Source organism: Terrapene carolina, unplaced genomic scaffold (genome assembly GCF_002925995.2).
Source record: "Terrapene carolina triunguis isolate 2854851 unplaced genomic scaffold, T_m_triunguis-2.0 Scaffold250, whole genome shotgun sequence".
Lineage (NCBI taxonomy): Eukaryota > Metazoa > Chordata > Testudines > Emydidae > Terrapene > Terrapene triunguis.
Window position 1 is genome coordinate 1,285,667 of NW_020664601.1, and position 18,944 is coordinate 1,304,610.

An 18,944-nucleotide genomic window follows, 5' to 3' on the forward strand; every position below is an offset into this window, starting at 1 on the left:
TATGCCTACTCCCTGGCAGTGCAGACAGGTCGGTTTGGGCATCCAGAGCAGCTGGTAGATACACAAATCACCACTTGGGAGGAGTGGGGGCTGGGTAGTCATGTATATGAGAGAGACAGAGACACTCTGTCCCTCTTGCTAACTCTTGCAGCATGCTCAGCGTGGAGGGGCAGGGTTTGGGGGTATTTCTGAAGAGGTAGGCTTGGGGCAGGCTCTGTTGCCTCAGGCAGAGGAGAATGTAGCAGCCTGCCTAATGAATTGTTCCCATTGTTCTTAATGAATTCCCCCAGGAGTATAAAATAGGTGTAAACATTTTAAGGCTCCATTACATTGCCAGAGTGGTGTAAAGGAGCTGTATTGTAAAGGACAGTATGGCCGCATAAATGCTTATGGTGCTTTAATGATTAAAACGGGTCTACATTTTGGACTGAAAAAATGTCCTATCAAAATGTGCTCCATTAACTGTTTGCTATTGACCTTTTTGGAGATGGTCATTAGCCAGTATAAATTGTGAGTTTGAGTTCCCAGCCCTCACTTGCTCTTCCGGTGCCTATGATGTAACATTGAGCATATGACTGCACGTATTTGTTGACTAATAACTAGACGTAAAGAGTCAATACTAGCTACATTACTATTAGACAGAGGGGGTTTGATGATTTCCTCCAATGCTCCCCACTCCTATTCTCCATCCATTGTATTGTAGTTTAAATACATTACCAAAATAATTGAAACTAGCTGGATTATATTACATCATTTTGTCAAAAAAAATGCAGAATTTTAAAATATTGTGTTCAGAATTTTTAGGTTTTTTTGGCACAGAATTCCCCCAGGAGTAACACTATAAACTTACATCCATATAACTATGTTGTGAAAAATCCACACCCCTGAGTGACAGCTATACTAACCTAACCCCTGCTGTAGACAGCGCTATGGTTCTCCCAACATAGCTACCGCCTCTCACAGAGATGGATTAACTATGCCCATAGGAGAAGCATCTTCACTGAAGCACTGCTGGAGGGTTTTAAGCATACCTTTCCCTGTGAGTGGAGAAGCCCAGGAGTGTCCTAGCACAGGGACTGAAATACCCTAAGGCACTAACTGGCAAAGCAGTGTGGGAGTTGCCCAGGTCCTTTATGTTCTGTGGCTAAACAAAAGACTCCATCCTCCAGGGTCATCAAATAGGCCAGCACCTTTCACCAGCATTAAATCCAAGTTAAAAGGAAGTGAGGGAGGCTGGCAACGCAGGATGCCTTGTTGCGAATATAAAAGGCCAGATCTTCAGCTGGTGTAAATCAGCACAGCTCCACTGAAGTCAATGGAGCTAGGTTGCTTTACGGCTACTGAGGACATGGCCCTAAATGTCTGTTTTTATAAAAAAAAAAGAGAAATAGAGAGAAGTAGGAGGAGACCAAGACTTATTAAACAATGTCTAGGTTTGTGTCTGGATCATTTGTGTTATCATCCAGATGTGTGGTTATAACTCACCATTAGCTGATGAAGTTCTTATTGCAGCAGTCTATAAACAATCAATACTCCCCAATGTCTCTCTAGTCCACGGGCTGGCACCACGGCTTGAGTTAGGCGCTAAAAATAAGGGCTGAGCAGCAATTCCCCTCCGGCTACTGCGCCTTCCCCCAAGCCCCCAGCCCTCCCAGTGCCCCGGCCGAGGCGGCAGCAGGAGGCGGAGGGGAAGGGAAGGGAAGCGCCTTTAGCGTCGGTGACTGACGCGGCCCGCAGCCCACCAGGAGGGCGGAGGAGCCGGGGCCGTGCGCCCGGGTGCCCGGCTGGCGCGGAGCGCCTATCAGCGGCGGCGGGAGGCGGTGAGTGACTGGTGGGCGGGGAGCGGAGCCTGGGCGTGTGCCGCTCGCCGCTGCCGGGGCTCGCCGAGCCGCCTCTGGTGCACACACACGTACATTGTCCGAGCGAGCTGCCGCCGCCGCCGCAGCGAGAGAGCGCCCCGGGGCTCGGTGCCAATGCGGGGTGGGCGCTGCAAGCCGGGGGCTTCTCCACCACCCCGGTGGAAAGTTCATCTTCGCCTGGGCCCGCCGCACCATTGATCCAGAGCGGCCGCCGCCGGGGAGGGAGGCAGGATCTGCGGCTCTGGCCGGGAGGGGGGATTTTTTTTGTCTTTTCCCTCCAAACTTTCTGTGCGCGCCTCCCGCAGAAGCCCCCCCCGCCCCCGCCGAGAATTTGCCTCTTCCCAGCTGTCTGCCGTGCAAGGAAAGCCGCCGGGGCGGGCGTGAGCGCTGGTAAGTGCCCCCCGTCTCCTTCCCTTTGAGGGGCTCGGAGGTGGCGGTGCAGCCCCGGGAGTTGTTTTTGCGGGTGGTTGGTTTCCAAAGTACGGGCAGCGGCAGGAGGATGGGGCGGCGGCGGTGGGGGGCTGGTCTCTGCCTGTGCCCCCTCCCTCCCACGCAACCCCCCGGGAATGCTCAGGGTGGCGGGCGTGCAGCAGGCACTGCAGTGGCACGGGCAGCGTGTCCCAGGGAGCATGTGTGCGCGGTAAGGACTGGTGGCTGTAACCGGGCATTGCAGAGCAGAGCTGGCTTTCCTGAGCAGGAGGCGGTGGCGTTGGCTGCTGCTGCTCGGGGGGTCGCTCGCTGGAGCTCCGTTGATCCTGCACCAGTTGTGATACTAGGCTCCAAAGTGAGCTGGGAGGATCACCCCCCCCCTCCGGAGTCGGAAAGCGGGTGCCTTTGATAAAAGTGTGGGGGGGGGAGGTAGGAGGGGGAGATGGTCCGTGTGTGCCTGCCTGGATGCATCATTTTGGGAGGGAGGGAGCACTTGTGTAGGGAGGAGGACGAGGGGGTACGTGTGTTCAGGGCTATGCTTGTGAGGGGGCAGCAGCAATGGGAGGGGTTACATCTGTTGGGGAGAAGGGAGACAACAGTGGGTTGTGTCTGGGAAGGGGCCTCTGGGTTGGGGTGGAAGAGTAGCTTTGGCCTTGGGTGTGTCGGGCTGCACCTGGGGGGAAGAAGGTAGTGAGGGGAGAGGGGGTAGCCACCTGTTGGTGTTGGTGGGGGGAGGCTGCAGTTTTTCTTCCCATGATTCTCTGATCATTTGCAAATTTGTTCCCTCTCCATCCTCCAAAAGCTTTCACTCTTCCCCTTGATTTTCAGCCCTCTTGTTTTGTGAAAATCAGGCCCCAGCAGCCTGCTCGGAGGCCACTGGGTGGTCCTCATACCTCCAGATTTAAAAGCCTCTGTGCTAGCAGAGGGAGATGGTGTCATTCATGTGTGTGTCTAAGCTGTTTGGCAATGGTATAGATTTCTCCTCATGTATGTCCCAGCCCAGCTGCCCTCTCTCAGCTGTGGCACTCCACATCCCTCTGCACCTTTTGCACCAGGGAGAGAGTGGCGACAGGATCTCAGGGCAGCTGCTGATGACTTCTGCGCTTTCTTCCTCTCCGTTTCTTTTCCCTCCCCAAAATGTGACAGGGCTTCCAGATGGGGGAGAATCACCTGCTGGCCTGCCCTCCCAGTCTTACAATGACTCTGCTTTCTGTAAACACTTCCTGCCAGTCCAGAAAACATGGGGAAATAAATGGGAGGGGCCCTGCATCCTCCAGGAGAATACCACAACCTGCTGTCACGTTTCCCTTGCCTATTTTTTTTTCCTGCCTCTCTCGTTTTTCATCTTTCCCAGATCCCTTGGTATCGCTATACTGATGCCTACAGTGATATCACTGTCGGCAGCAGCTTTAGGGAGTGGTCTATGATGATAGCACAGCAAGACTTCTAATAGCTGAGCCTGGGTGGCCACTGTTCTTTCAGTCATCATGTGCCATTGAATTGGTGCAGTAATAATAACGCCTCTGAGTGCCTTTCGTTCCAGAGGGTCCTGCAACCCGTTACAAAGCAGGGGCTAATACAGAGGGTGGGGTGGGGGGCAGAAGAGAGGAGTCTCTCTAGGATTCTTCTGCCTTCCAGGGTGCGTCTTGCTTTCTAGTCTCAAGTATTATACCGTGGCCACACACAGGTAGAGGAGGGATGGACACAGCTCCCAGTGCAGTGTCACTTGAGAATAATGCCATGAAAACACTTTCACCCTTCTGTAGTGCCAGGGTGAGGCTTGCTGTCTCTGCAGTTGGGAGGGAAAGCCAAATGGAAGTCCGAGCTGGGATTAGCAAACTGAGTGGCTGATGGTCAGCTCTTGAAATGCCTTGTACAGCGTTGAACATCATAGTGGGGCACATGCTGGGGTACTGAGGCTGAGATTTTCAAAGAAGCCTAAGAGAATTAGGTGCTGATCTCTCTTAGACCTGGCTTACACTCTCAGTTGTCCACTACAGGTGTGCTTTTAAATGGACTTAAACAGGCACAAACACTTGAGTGGATACACTCTTTGTATTGGGCTAGGGTGAGCAGATGTCCCGATTTTATAGGGACCGTCCCGATTTTAGGGTCTTTTTCTTGTATAGGCTCCTATTACCCCCCCACCCCTGTCCCAATTTTTCACATTTGCTGTCTGGTCACCCTATATTGGGCTGAGCTTGTCTTATATCAATTTAGCTCGCGTTGGTAAATTTTACAGGTGTGAGCAAAATTGATATAACCTGTTTTAAACTGATAGAAGCATGTCCACAAGGGGTCTGCCCTGGTGTAATGAAAGAGTTATTAAAGGAGCCTTAGGCCCCTTTGAAAACCACAGCCTAAATGCACAAAATAAGCAAGAAAATTACGGGCCCAAGCGGGGACTGGCTGGCTCCAGGGGTTGGTGTTGAGATGCACAGATCCTTTATATGTCTAAGACCTTGTCTACACAGGGGTTTTAGCCAATGATGTTGCACTGCTTCAACATCCCCACCCCGGCAGAGATGCATTGCACTTGTGTAAACAATGACTTGCATTGATGCAGCATATGAGGTCATAGAGTTTAAGGCCAGAAGGGAACACTAGATCATCTAGTCTGACCTGTATATCACAGGCCACCAGCATCCACCCACTAAACCTAACAACTGAAACTAGACCAAAGCATTACAGTCCATAGGACACGACTATTATGTGCCACAGGCAGAGAATAGGAGGGACTGAGGTGACCAGTGCCAGAGGCCTCTACAATGTCAGGGAATTGACTAAGAGAGAGAGATCCAGTTAATCCTGGCAAGTGATTTGCACCCTATACTGCAGGGGAAGGGGGGGGGGAACCCCAAGGTCATTGCCAATCTGACCTGGGGGAAAATACCTTCCTGACTCCATGTATGGCAATCAGTTAGACCCTGAGCATGTCAGCAATAACCAGCCAGTTAAACATGTGACCAAGGGAATGCTCAGTGCCACCCCAGAGGCCTGGCCCATCCAGTCAAATGTCCTATCTCTTGATGAGGCCATCTCTGATGCCTCAGAGGAAGGAGACCAAACTGCTACCTACTTCCAAGAATACACGGGGTGGGGTGGGCGGAGGAGGAGAATCCCTTCCTGACCAGGGTGGATTGATTTAACTCACCAAGTGGAAAGTCTTGATTTAAATTATCAATTTTAATCAACTTTTCCATTTGGACTTCATTTATGTTCTAAAGACAGATTCATTCTCATTGGTGGATATCACTATTAAAACATGTTGATTTACAACTAAATAGAGCCTTTACATTAGATTTGGTACGTCTTTTTGCTATCTAGGGAGGTACACTGTAACTACGCTTATTTAAGCAAGTACGTACCTTTATATTTTCAGATTCTTCATTGTACATTTTTAGTAAGTTAGAAAATGGTGAATGATATATTGCTTATTTACTAGATCATGAACTTTTTGCTTGTGATTTGTGTAGAGCTGCATTAGGATGGTCAGTGGAATTTAATTGCACACAAAACAGCATATAAAATTTATTTCTATTAAAACAACCTTAAATGTTTTGAATACATTAACTTCTGTTATCAAAACGTGTTTCACATTTACAACTTATTTATTAAACAGAGGGTTTGACTGTAGTCAGGGGGGAGGGATAGTTCAGTGGTTTGAGCATTGGCCTGCTAAACCCAGGGTTGTGAGTTCAATCCTTGAGGGGGCCACTTAGGGATCTGGGGCAAAATCAGTACTTGGTCCTGCTAGTGAAGGCAGGGGGCTGGACTCGATGACCTTTCAAGGTCCTTTCCAGTTCTAGGAGATGGGATATCTCCATAGTCAGTAGATTAAACTGATCATTCCAGGTCAGTCTGGGAAAATTTTCAAATATGCCTAAGTGAAAGTGACTGAAGCTTAAATTCCTACTCAACTAAGTCTCTTGAAAATGAGTTTCCCAAGATACTTAGGCTGTCCTTCAAACTTTTAAAACTAGTAGATCTCATCCCCTTCCTCCTTGGTCTTTATTCATAGACTGGAAGAGAGAGACAAGTTTTCCTACTTTTTTTTTCAACTCTGAATCGGTTTCTCAACTTTGAATGAATTAGTCCAAATGAAGAAAATATTTTTCTGTGCCTGCAGAGGAGGTTACTGCTGTCAAAAGCTGGTTTAGCATTTCAAGAAACTCTGATTCCAGGTGCGTAGCTAATAACTTCCACCAGTTCAGTAGTGTGACTTTCTTTAAAACATCAGCAAGCATGACATGTACTGCTTGAATGTTTCACATCCAGCCCTGAAATTTATTATGGTCGGCACAATTGATGGGTGATTGGATGCCCGTGTCATAGCAGCAGCTTCTTCAGTAGTTAGACATCTATCCTGATGCTTTGGGTTGAAAATATTGGCAAGAAAATGAGGTGGAGTAAGTGCTCGATCCATCTGCTGCTTTGCTGCTTGCTATTTAACTTTGTTGTTGGGTAGTTTTTTCTCCAGTACCTTTTGAACTTCTTTCCAGATTCAAAAGGATCAGCAATATAGCAGCAGTCTTTCTGCAGTTTGTCCAAGGCTATGGAAATATGCTGAAACCTATCTTCTACTTAATCCTGACCCTGGCAGGTGACTGCCTGAACCATAAATCAGGAGGGACCGTCAGGGTTGCCAAGCCCTGCCCCCACCATCACAAACAACCGCATCATACTAATCCACTCATAAATTTGTCCAGCTCTCTTGAAACTCATTAAGTTGAATCAGCAGGTCCAATCTAGTCTGGGTCAATGGTAAATAACCAGTCTGATGGCTTTTCATTGGTCTAGCTATCTTACTGCAGTCCCTCACTGTCTTTTAATGTATTTATCCTCACAGCCTCTCTGTTATCCCTGTTTTACAGGTGGGGAACTGAGACACAGAGTGGCTAAGGCCCAAATCCTCAAAGGTATTTTGACTCCTAACTTCCATTGAAATACCTTAGCTCTCTAAATCTGAGCCTAAGTGATATGCTCAAGGTCACCCACTAAGTCTTTGGTGGATCAGGACTTGAAATGCAGTCTCTCCCGGGTCCAAGGGCTACTGCCTTTAACCACTGGACTGTCCTCCTCTGTTCATCAAAGATCTTCTCCACCCTGTTCCTAAAAGACAAACTTTTCTATGGCAGAAGCACCAGCACAACTGCTGCTAAAATTGATACCCTTGTTCACAGTTTCATTAGAGAGGCCAAGGATTGGCTGGGCCTGGAGAATGAATTTCCTTTTCCTAGAGGAAGTTCCTCCATGTCAGGGCAGAGTCATGTTTGTGCAGCACCTACCATTGTGGCACGTTTCGTCAGAAGGAAATGCACTTTGTTTTTAAAAGTGAAAGATGAAGGATGGAAGGAAACATCTCCCATGTTTGTTTTTTAAAAATAAACATCTTTTAAATTAGCAATAATTACCTCAGTGCGGGGCATCTCTGGAGTGCTAATGATTAGACAGGGCTTAGGACCTGAAGTGAACTCTTCTAGCTGGCATCCATCCCCAGAAATGCCCTGAGCTTGGTTCTTCAGTGCTTAGCTACGGTAAATTGTTGATATTACATAGTAATAACATGAACAGCATTTGATAGCCTAATATGTTGGCAAATTGCAAAGTGCCTATTTCCCAGACTGGTGCCATATCACTTTGAAAGGGCTCTACTCTACTGTACTCTCTGATTGCGTATAAAGAGGGAGGTCATCGGCTTATTATATTAGTTCTCCAAAGGCGGTCTGGAAAAAGCTAATAGTGAGTGCATCAATTTCCATATAATTTCATCTTTCATCTAAAAAACAAATTACATTTCTCCCGTTATAGTTGCACAGATAATCATACAAATATGAATTGGTGCAGTGCTGGCTTCCTAAGTCTGCAGGCAGACAGCTCCAGTGCCTCTTCTGCTGCTTATGCAGACTGAAGACATTGCATAGGTTCATGCCCAATTCTTCTTTGAATACTTGCAAGGACTAGAACCTTAATTGCATGTACCCAAGAAAGCTTCCAGCTTGTCTTATGCAGGTATATGTTTCAGACCCTGGAGATATTACATTATCCTGACCACAGTAACGTGGGGCTGTAGGGTTGGTTCATTCTTTGCTGATGATGAAGATGGTGTCTATGGGCATGGCAAAATAACTTTTATGTTCTTAGTATTACTGTAGTTAGTATCTTGAGATCTATGGTCATACATGTTACGCATGTTCATTGAGACAGATTACAGCAGAAGGCACATGGTTTCTATAGTGCGTGAGATCCTGCATGCCATTCCCCATGGTGAAATGGATAAATGCCAGATGTCTATGTGGCCCATTCTACTCTGGTGATGTCTTATGCACTTGACTATAGAATTCCACACCTTTCCGAATTAAAGCTGAATATGGGGGAATGCCTTACTTGTAGCAACCGGTACAGTCAAACTACACTGTTTGAAGAAACCAGCTTCATCAGTGTGTGGTTCTTGTGTAGGTCTATGGGGGAAGGAAGGAGGGCCAGCTAGGACTTATCCCTCTGCCATCCTAGAGGGGCCAGTCATCAGGGCTTGAAAAGAATTACCAGATACCTACTAGCCAGGGTAAAAAATAACTGCAACCCAAAGTTTAAAGCAGAGGTGGGCAAGCTATGGCCCGCGGGCCACATCCGACCCGCGGGACCGTCCTGCCCAGCCCTTGAGCTCCCGGCCGGGAAGGCTAGCCCCCGGCCCCTCCTCCACTGTCCCCCCTCCCCCGCGGTTACGCCGCCGCGCAGCTTGCGCCCGCCCACCTCCCAGGCTTTCCAATAAGCCAGTCCTGCCGCTCTGAGTGGCATGGTAAGGGGGTGGGTGGGAGGGTTTTAGATAAGGGGCAGAAGGTCCTGGGGAGCAGTTGGATGGGGCGGAGGTTCTGGGGGTGGGAAGTGGGGGAGCGGGGCCAGGCTGTTTGGGGAGGCACAGCCTTCCCTACCCGGCCCTCCATACAGTTTCGCAACCCCGATGTGCCCCTCGGGCCAAAAAGTTTGACCACCCCTTGTTTAAAGGAACAAGAGTTGTGTATTACACTGTATCTAACTGTATCCTATTGTCATGCATCTTTCTACTTAATGTTTTAAAATGTAAACTTACAACCACGGCTCATCAAATACCGACACAAAAAAAAATCTGAATATATTTGAATTCCACCTGTATTATTCTAATATATTAGTAATCTGATGACTAATGTACAGCTGGTCAAATTCCACAGAGTATTATTTGAATACATTATTTGACAAATACAGATAAAATTAATCAAATGAATTATTTGCTGAGTGCTGTTTAACCATCCTGCCTTGCTACATTTCTCTTGGTTGTTTTTTAGACCTTTTTTCTTCCTGTCTTCACTCCACTTGTTTGCATAATAAACTGCGGTATATCTTTCCCTGAGCTCTCTTCAGTGTCTTTTCTTCCTTTCTTCCCCATCCCTCCATTGTTCTTAACATCTACCCATGTATCTTCTTTCCTTTTTTCTTCTCCTAAAACCTTTCTCTCTCATACTTCTTTTTTTCTAAGTTATCCCATTATTCCCACTTTTTCCCTATCCCCTCAGAGGAAATGCAAATAATATCAAATGCCTCACAGCCAAATGAACTAAATTTACTAATTGCATATGAATATGAAACCTGGGAATGACCACAGGGGCAATTCTACTCCATCTTTCTCTTGTTTTCTGGCTGTTGCAAGGAGGGTGTTTCTGCAGTTCTGTATCTCTTTCAGCGTTCATATTTGGTTGGAGATAAATTATATCAGAATTGGAAAAGGTTCAGAAAAGGGCAACAAAAATGATTAGGGGTATGGAACAGCTTCCGTATGAGGAGAGATTAATAAGACTGGGACTTTTCAGCTTGGACTAAGGGGTGACATGATTGAGGTCTATAAAATCATGACCGGTGTGGAGAAAGTAAATAAGGAAGTGTTATTTATTCCTTCTCATAATACAAGAACTAGGGTTCACCCAATGAAATTAATAGGCAGCAGGTTTAAAACAAAAGGAAGTATTTTTTTCACACAATGCATAGTCAGTCTGTGGAACTCTTTGCCAGAGGATGTTGTGAAGGCCAAGACTATAACAGGGTTCAAAAAAGAACTAGATAAATTCATGGAGGTTAGGTCCATCAATGGCTATTAGCCAGGATGAGCAGAGATGGTGTCTCTAGCCTCTGTTTGCCAGAATCTGGGAATGGTCGACAGGGGATGGATCACTTGATGATTACCTGTTCTGTTCGTTCCCTCTGGGGCGCCTGGCATTGGCCACTGTCGGAAGACAGGATACTGGGCTAGATGGACCTTTGGTCTGGTCCAGTATGACGGTTCTTATGTTCAGTGAATATCTCCAGTGCCTGCTTTTGCTGTTGCTCAGAGATTTCCCTCAGCTGCAGAATGAAATTGACCAGATTCTTGTAATTTTCACTGTTGCCCAGAGAGAGCTTGAAAACAAGTAGTGAAAACTGATAAATCTCATCAGTTTTCACTCTGCTGCAGCTTGTGGGAACTCTGAGCAGCAGTCACCACATATGACTTGTCTGCAGGCTCAGAAAGGCAGGGCTGTTATCAGTTTGTTTGGAAAGTTTTCTTCACAACCATTAGAGATACATTACTTATCTTAAAAATTCTTGATTTTGCAAAAGAAGACTGCACTTGTACTGGAAAGATTCTGTCTTACCCTGGACTAGTGGATTTTTTAAAGACTTACCAGTAGGTCCCCACCTCCTTCATGTGAGAGCAGGGATCCACTTCCCCCAAGAACTGATCAACTCACAAATTGCTTTTTAAGTGTCACTTTCATTTGTGTGCTTTCTTCAGTGTGCTTGCTAGTATTTTTTTAAAAGCTAGGGTCCTCTTTAGGAACATAGGACTTGCCAGACTGGATCAGACCAGTGGTTAATCTGGTCCAGAATCCTGTCTCCGATGAGTATCGATTGCTTCAAAGGAAAGTGCAAAAAATCCTTCTTTAAGCAGTTATACCCTCAAGGAAAGAGTCCTCATGACCCCCATTAGTTAGAGGTTGGCTCAAGCCCTGAGATGCACAGGTACCACAATAATGGGCCACTGCATAAAAGCCTACATAGATAGAAGCATGAGGGCTTCTATTACTTCCAAAGCTATTTTTATTTTAATTCTTAGTATTGTAATTCTGGATGTTATTGTTACCCATATAAATGTCCAGTTACAGCTCTTGGCCACCATATATTGTGACAGTGAGTTCCACAGACTAATCCTGTTTTGTGTAGGGAAAGGTATTTTAAACTTTATGCCTTTAAATGTCATTGAATGTCCTTATGTTCTTGTATTACTACACAGAATGAATAGTAGCATACAATATACTTTCTTTGTCTTATTCATCTGCTGTCTAAACTAAATAGTCCAAGGAAGAACTTCCAAATGAGGAGAGACTTGCTGTGTAAAGGATTGGAAAGGCTCTTTAAGAGGCTCTTTCCCCACTCCCTTCCCCGGTTTACCCCCTGTGTATGGTATCAGAGCTCAGGAAGATTGCTCTTGGAAGGCATAGGGAATTGGTGCTGTTTGATCTCTTCTGGTGGTAGGACTTTGAGCATCTGTGTGCTTTCTGACCTACTGTTTTGAGAGCGCAGGTGGGAGCGGGGACAGGTTGTCATGCATGCTTGAGGCAAAGACTTGGGAGGATAATAGCCCTCTTCCAAATGGTGGCCTGAATATGATGCCCTCCATCTCAGGTTAAGCTTGCCTCCTGCATTACTACTTTGATGCTTCCTATTCTCCCATGTTGCAGTATACTGGAAATGACCTTTTTGATAGAAGTAATTTAAAAAAAAAAAAAAAAAAGCTGTGTGTTTTCAGTGAGGATTGTGTCTTGTCTTGGATGCGTCGCTCAGCGGGCTGAGAAGAATGAACGCAGTCTGCTTGGTTTACAGCAAAAGAACAGCGAGAGGGAAGTGTTCGGGTGATGTCTTGTGCGCCAGTGCCTCTCTCAGCTGTTAATCACAATGCTGTTAGCTAGCTTTGAGCAGGAGGTACTATATGTTGTAGCCTTCTGATTTCAGTACTGGGAGTTGTACTATGACCTCGTATCCATAAGGAGACATCTCTGTTTCACTTGAGGGGGGGCCTGTATGTGGTATGAAATGTTGGAACAATACTCCAGTGAATAGCCACACTTAAAAAGTCAGATGGCATATATTATATGTGAAGATTTGACCTGGGAGGATATTCCCTGGCAGTTAATCACCCATGATGGGGACAGGATGAAGCTGGCGGTAGTGGTTATAAAAATCAAAAGAAGAAAAACCTGTTTTATCGTCTAGAAAAATCAGAATATGACTTGTTTGTTGTGCCATGCTCATGTTCAGTTTCTAGTACAGAAGTGTCTCTAGAAACTACAGACCAGTATAATAAGAAAGCAAAACTTCATTTTCATCCTCCAATCGGAATGAAACTTTCAACTACTGCATGTGCGGCAGAACAGTTAAGAATCTGTGGTAGAGAGAATGGGGGTGTGTACTGCAGTACTTTTGGTGGGCATCCTAATGAGACAAGACGTCTGGGCGGCTCATCTGTCTGGGCCAGGAGGTGACGCATAGTTTCTGTGGGCAAGGACTGAAAATGCAGGTCTTTGGGCTCCATTTTCAGCAGTCACAGACCTGATGTGTGACCTCACTGTGTCTCTTCTGTAAAATGAGAATAATACTGAACTGCTGATCAGGGATGCTGTGAGGATTAATTCATTAGTATTTGCAAAGCACTGGGGAGCGGGGGGAGGGGTTGGATGGAAGGTGCTATATGAATGCAAAGGGAAAAAACAGACTTGGTCCCTGGGTAAAGAATGGGTCCAACTAGGGGTGACTTTGGATTTTTATTTTTGCAAAAGCAAAATCGGTGCAGTTCAGATGCTGGTCCCATTTTCATTTGAACCCTGGAAGTTGGCGGCATCTGGTTAAAAGACCCCAGTGTGGCCCATCCCTAGGGTAATAGCTCCAGCTAGAGGAAGGGTTCTCCGCCTTTTGTACTGGTGACCCCTTTCACACAGGAAGCCTCTGAGTGCGACCCCCCCTTATACATTAAAAACACTTGTTTATATATTTAACACCATTATAAATGCTGGAGGTAAAGCGGGGTTTGGGGTGGAGGCTCACAGCTCACGACCTCCCATGTAATAACCTCACGACCCCTTGAGGGGTCCCAACCCCCAGTTTGAGAACCCCTGAGAGCTCTCACATAGGGATGTCTTCACTGCTGCCTGTACATCTCCCTGTTGTTTAGCAGTGGTATGTCTGTAACTTAGGCTAGGTCTACACTAAGGGGGGGGTGTCGATTTAAGATACGCAAATTCAGCTACGCGAACAGCGTAGCTGAATTCGGCGTATCCTATTCGACTTACCCCGCTGTGAGGACGGTGGCAAATCGACCGCCGCGGCTCCCCCGTCAACGGCGCTTACTCCTCCTGACGAGGTGGGAGTAAGCGCGTCGATTCGGGGGTCGATTTATCCATCTAGATGAGACGCGATAAATCGATCCCCGAGAGATCGATTTCTACCTGCCGATCCGGGCAGGTAGTGTAGACTAGCCCTTAGTTTCCAACATGGGGAAGATGTTATGCCCTGTGCAACAAAGAGGATGTTTTACTGTTACTGGGAAGAGAAAAGAGTAAGAGCTGTGAGAAAGTAGCTAGGAGTGAAAGGAGAGAAGGGTGAGGCTTGTGCAAAGGTGTCTGTGATGGTAACCGGTTCCAAACAGAGACAGATTCTCACTCACACCTGGGATGATCAGGAGGAACATGTCTGAGTCTGTTTCAGTAGCTCTCTGCAGGAAGTAAAGTGAAGAGTGGAGGGAAGGGACGCTCCATGGGAAATGCCATTAACCAGGCTGCTGTTGTGTAACAGGTACAGCCGGCCATCCTGCCAATCCAGATTGAATCAGTGTACAGACAGCTGAGAGTGGGAGCATTGAATGTCGCCATAAGGGAAAGCAGAATCCAGTGAAAATATTCCAAGGAGATTCTTCACAGTTAATGGTGATGTCTGGGGTGAGGAAGGACCTTGTTTTGAGCCGTGCAGAGGTACCTGGTTCAGGAATGCTTTGTTAGAACGGCAGATTATACACCTGCAAGAGACAGAGACCTTCTGTATTTGTCAGAGGTTGATATATTCTGCTCAGGGGAGGTTAACAGAGTGGTGGTTTGCTTTAGCAGTCAGGACTCCTCTGTCAACCTGACCCAAAACAAAGAGGAAAGATCAGGACAAAGGGAAGGAGGTGGGGTCTGATCTGGGGTCCTGGGTAACTTTGCCCAGGCTTTTGTACTGTGAATGACCCACTTATACTGGGATACCTCTCTCTTGCCCCTGCTAGCACCAAAGAAGATGTTCCTTGGATGGTCCTAGCTCACTCCTTTTTCCAGACACTGCAGAGATTGTGGCGTGTGTGTGCTCTCGCTGTACAATACACCCAGTTTAGGGGGAAAGTCACAAGAGCTTGTGGCAAAACATGCTAAACCAGCAACTAATTTCACATCATGAGCCTTAGGCTGTGGCTATGAGGCTGTGGCAGTTCATGCCACCATGTATTACAGTGTTGGACTCCCTCCCGGAGCTGCGTGTTTCTAAGTTCATTTGGCGCTCTGGCATCTTTAACCCTTTGAGCGCAGACGCTTTGCAGCATGCGGGTTGAGCAGATGCTGGAGGGAGTGTGATCTCTGTGTGTGTGTGTGTGTGTGTGTGTGTGTGTGAGAGAGAGAGCGCGCGCACATGCACTGCATACTATTTTTGTAATGTCTTCAAAAAGCTAATAGCACATTTCTCCCCTAACCATCCTGTGTGAGTTGTGTGCAGAGAATGGAAGTGACTTAACCCTTGCACTATTCTTTCCACACTCATTACCCTTGCCTCTTCCTGATTTGCATGAGGAGATATGAGGCCAGCAAACTAGCTTTTTACTTGAGGGGCTGTCCCAGTTTCCAAGCAGCCAGCTCTAGGCAGTGGCCTACTTCATGACCTGCTTTGATAGGCACTAGCTGGCTTGTTGCTCCATTGGTGTGGGAAGAGAGATGCAGATATCCATGCGGGACTGTGTGGGAAGGGTTTAGCTTTATCTGTCTGCACCAGGGCCTCCCATGCATGCAGTGAGCGTGCTTGCTTATTGACAAGGAGTCTGAGCAACTTCCCACTGTGGGGTTGTCCCCTTCCTTTCTGCTTCTGCTGGGGATTGTCATAGAAGGGTGTAGTGATGTTTGTTTAAACACTAGAGTGCCCATCTCACGCTCTCTGAGTGCTCTTTACAATATGTAAAATGTTGCAGTTGCCACCACTTTCTCCTTGAAAACACCTGCTGTCCTGACATCAGACGAAGAGGCATTGTCTATTTCCACCTAAAACAGACCCACTGGCTTTACCAACCAAAAGGGATGTGGGCCTCGTCATGCACAGATGCCAGCACTTCTTGACTTTCATTGAACATTTCTGGTTGCAACTCAGGCAGAGAGGAACGTCCATTTATCCCTTGGAGACGTTGCCCCAGACCCACCAATGTGGCAAGCTCTGTCAGAATCTGAACGACTTAATCTGTGGAGCAAATGGTTCGTTCTTCATGGCAATTCTGCTTTCAGGTGAAGGCAGCTTGGATTAATCATGCTGAACAGGTCTGCAGTGTGCTGTTTAGCAGCTGCCATCATTGCAGTTGCTTGGAATTGGATTGTGACTTCCACCAGCTGGCTTCCAGCTGCATTCCCCTCTTATTTATACCATCACTAGTCCTCTGTAAACCACACTGGCCTGTGAGGGTGGAGCCAGGAAAAAGGGTATTTAAGAGCAACTATTAATAGTGGTGGATACCAGGTTTTCATCATGTTTTGCCAGACCAATGAGAGTGGTTATTTGGTGCCACCGCACATACCTCCAAAGCTTCTTGGACCCTCTGCCGGCCTATAATACTGGACCCTTGCCTCAAGTGGGATAGTGGTGACCCAACCTCACACCAGAGGAGATTATGCTTGGTCCATGACACAGGTCTATTTATAACCTCACCTCGCTGCCTCCAATCCCTAGATCCAGAGTGTGGCCGGTTATGTGGGTTGTGTTGGTAACCAGTTGAGATAGCCCAGTTGAGGTCACAGTAGCCATGAACTCCTGAGTTGGTCTTAAAGAATCATCACCTGAGTGGATATTGAAGTCACCAAACACCACCATCCATCTGGGCTTAGTACCAGTGCTGCTGTCTTGTCTAACCAGATCTCAGTTGTCATTTATAATCTGAGCATGAGCTACAGCAGCTTTTGTTAGCTGCCGATTTTGCATTCCTTAGCGCAGAGTGTAGACTAGGACTGGTGTGAGCCAGCTTCTGGAGATTACACGCTTGCTGATGCCAGTGAGATCAAGACCAAAAATCTTGGCCTTGTCATGCACATAGATAATCTCTTATCCTCTGGCTGTGTCCTGCTTCGTCTACCCCCTACCCATCACCATGGAGATCAAGGAATAAAAGCCCATGCAACTGATTCTCTTCCTGCCACTTGCCACTACATCACTCTGGATTCCTAACACACAGAAACTTTGTTCTACTTTTGTGGCCATTGAAAGGATGTAGCTGGCTTCCTGCATAAGAACCCCATAGGCTGCAAAAGTCACCTGTGTATTCCTTCCTTGCCCTGAAGTCCCTACGCTCCTATCATATTGCAGTTGCCCATCTCAGCAATCTGTCATTCCATGCAGCTATAACTAAATAACCCACTGGAGACAAGTATTCGTTATGTGTTCTTATCCCTTTCCCCCAAACAGTCCTCTATCTGCCACCGTTGCAGGATGAGACTACAAAAGAACTAATCAAAAGGAAACCCCAAGACCTTTGCTCCTCAAATAACGATCTCTAAGGAATTTACTCACCTTCCTCCCTATAATGAATCCCCCCAATTATCTCAACTGACCACAAGAGATTCTCACTTTCAAGGCCTGACCAGGTATTCCTCACTCTCAAACTTTTGCCTAGAGTGAGGTAAAGGGAGCTGTAACCTTAGTTTATGGAGACAAGAAATAGAGAATACTTCCTACCTATTCAGTGCACCTACCTCCCCCCATCCCTGTGACAGACGCACCTACAGCCACTTCCCCAAATGCCCCACTCATTCCAATGTGGGAAGAGTCTGCTCCTCAGTCGTCCTCTGCTCATCTCCAGACTGAGAACCAATAACTCCAGGTGCCAAGCCATAGTGGTGTAGCAGCAGGAAGTGAGTCACAGGGCTTATGGGTGGGTGTGTCTCCAAAGGGCTCCCTGCCATTTTGTAGGTGGCATAGGGAGGGTGTGAGTGGAGTGAGAATGCTGTTGCTCCTTTTGCCCATCCACTCATTGCATGATGCCCAGCCCTCATCGAGAGGGAGAGACACCTTAGCTTGTGCTGTGAAGGAGCAGAATCCTGCTCTTCCCCCTCCCCCACCTTCAGAAAATGCTCATCAGTCTTTGCAAGTTCACCTGCGGGTGTGGAGATGGTGGTGGTTTTTAGCCTCAGTAGCAGGGGAGAAAATCCAGGTTCAGTCTCTGGAGAGCAGGTCACACCCTGCACTTTGGTTCCTCTTCTGCTGTGGGGAGTGGACCGGGAGCCAAAATACATTTCTCGGAGGTGGCTGCTTAACCTGTAATCTTCCACTTCACGTTCCTTTCCAAAGCTGCCTAATACGCTCCAGGCTGAAAGCAGCTCTCTGAAGCCTTTGTGAGGTGTGACTCATTGCAGTCTCCAGTGCACAATGAGCATGCCCAGACCCATAGACAGCCACTCTTCCCACTGGACCAAGAGCTGGTGCTTAAATCCTGTGGCAATTCTAACCGTGGTACTAGGCGCTTGGGGTGGTGAAGAGCTGGCAGGACTGAGCTGGGGAACCAGGAGATGCTGGAGTGGGGTGTCCAGGTCTGTAAAACATTTGATGGGGGTATACTGGTTCCCCAGCCGGGCTGGGGCTTGGATTCTCTGGTGAACCGTGTGAGATGTGTGTGCTAAATGGGATTGGCCATGAGAGAGTTTGCACCTGCCATTACTGTCCTCAGGACTGGCTTGGTTTCCACTTGCATAACTATGGTGCTGAGTGCCCTAGTAGATCTGTCTTAGAGAGAGAGAACTGTGGGGTTAAGTGGTTCTCAAGACACTATGGGTAGTGTCCCATATTCTAGCCACATGTTTATATACAGGACCTGGAGATTTCTCTAATAACGCCTGATGAAATTAGTACCCCAGACCGCCCTCTGTCTTTGGAGAAAGCTTGTTTCAAAAGTCTTGGAGCTTAATACGACTTAGAAACCTCAGCGAATGTGGCACTGGTCCCAGGCACCAGCTGCATGGCAGGCATCAGGGCTCTGTGGGGATTGCTGTTGTTGTCTGCATTATTGTAGCACCAAAGGGTCCCAATTGTGGATCAGGGTCCCACTCTGTTGGGCAAGTCCCCAGGTATAACAAAGAGACAGTCCTTGCCCCAAAGAACTTACCATCTAAGTATAAGATGAGACAACAGACGCATGCAACAAACATATGGAAGAGTGCCAGTGGCGTAGCCAGGTTCTAAGAGCAGTGGGAGCAAACATAAAAAAGGTGCTCCCCCCCTTGGCTCCTCCTCTGGCCACGCCCCCCGGCTCCTCCGGCCACGCCGTGCCCCCCCGCCTTGGCTGGCTCCTCCGGCCACACTGCAGCCATGCTGCGCCCCCCCCCC

General features: G+C 47.4%; 2 protein-coding genes across 5 annotated transcripts in view; one reads left to right on the forward strand and one right to left on the reverse strand.

The window, feature by feature from the left end:
• LRRC56 (leucine rich repeat containing 56) overlaps positions 1-1,589 on the reverse strand; it is a 170,485-nt gene extending 168,896 nt beyond the window's left edge. Inside the window, exon 1 of the mRNA XM_026657633.1 lies at positions 1,486-1,589. The gene's annotated coding sequence lies outside the window, so the exon portion shown is untranslated. The remainder of the gene's footprint in view (positions 1-1,485) is intronic.
• A 254-nt stretch (positions 1,590-1,843) lies between these two features.
• HRAS (HRas proto-oncogene, GTPase) overlaps positions 1,844-18,944 on the forward strand; it is a 75,437-nt gene continuing 58,336 nt past the window's right edge. For all 4 annotated transcript variants that reach the window (XM_024209522.2, XM_024209521.2, XM_024209523.2 and 1 more), the window contains exon 1: positions 1,844-2,249. The gene's annotated coding sequence lies outside the window, so the exon portion shown is untranslated. The remainder of the gene's footprint in view (positions 2,250-18,944) is intronic.